Source organism: Octopus bimaculoides, chromosome 23 (assembly GCF_001194135.2).
Source record: "Octopus bimaculoides isolate UCB-OBI-ISO-001 chromosome 23, ASM119413v2, whole genome shotgun sequence".
NCBI lineage: Eukaryota > Metazoa > Mollusca > Cephalopoda > Octopoda > Octopodidae > Octopus > Octopus bimaculoides.
Window position 1 is genome coordinate 25,748,111 of NC_069003.1, and position 519 is coordinate 25,748,629.

Sequence of the window (519 nt, forward strand, 5' to 3'; positions counted from 1 at the left end):
ATATATATATATATAATACAAAAATGGGACAAGAGCACAAAACATCCAAACAGTTAGGTGAAACAAAAAGGGACAACAAAAGATCCAGACAGACGATACAAGGAAAACAAGGACGGGTCATTTGGAGTTTTCAATCCTCAGTCGAGTTCCATATTATCTTTGCAATTTCAGCTGGTTAAACTCGAGCTTGCTTCAATCTGGTCAGCCCCAAGGAAAAAATAAGCTAAGAGCATTACACTCCTTGGAATTCAAAAGAATTTTTAAAGTTTTATTTATATTCTTATAAAATTAATGTAGGATATAAAATATGGAATATATAGTATATATAGTAAAATGAAATGAAGTGTTGAATGTCTTATTGAATAAATGAAATATTGAATATTAAATATTAAATATTAGAGTCCTCTAATATTTAATATTTAATTTTGTACAAGTCCAGCAATTACGAGGGAGGGCGTAAGTCGATTACATCAACTCCAGTATTCAACTGGTACTTATTTTATCAACCCCCCCCCCCCC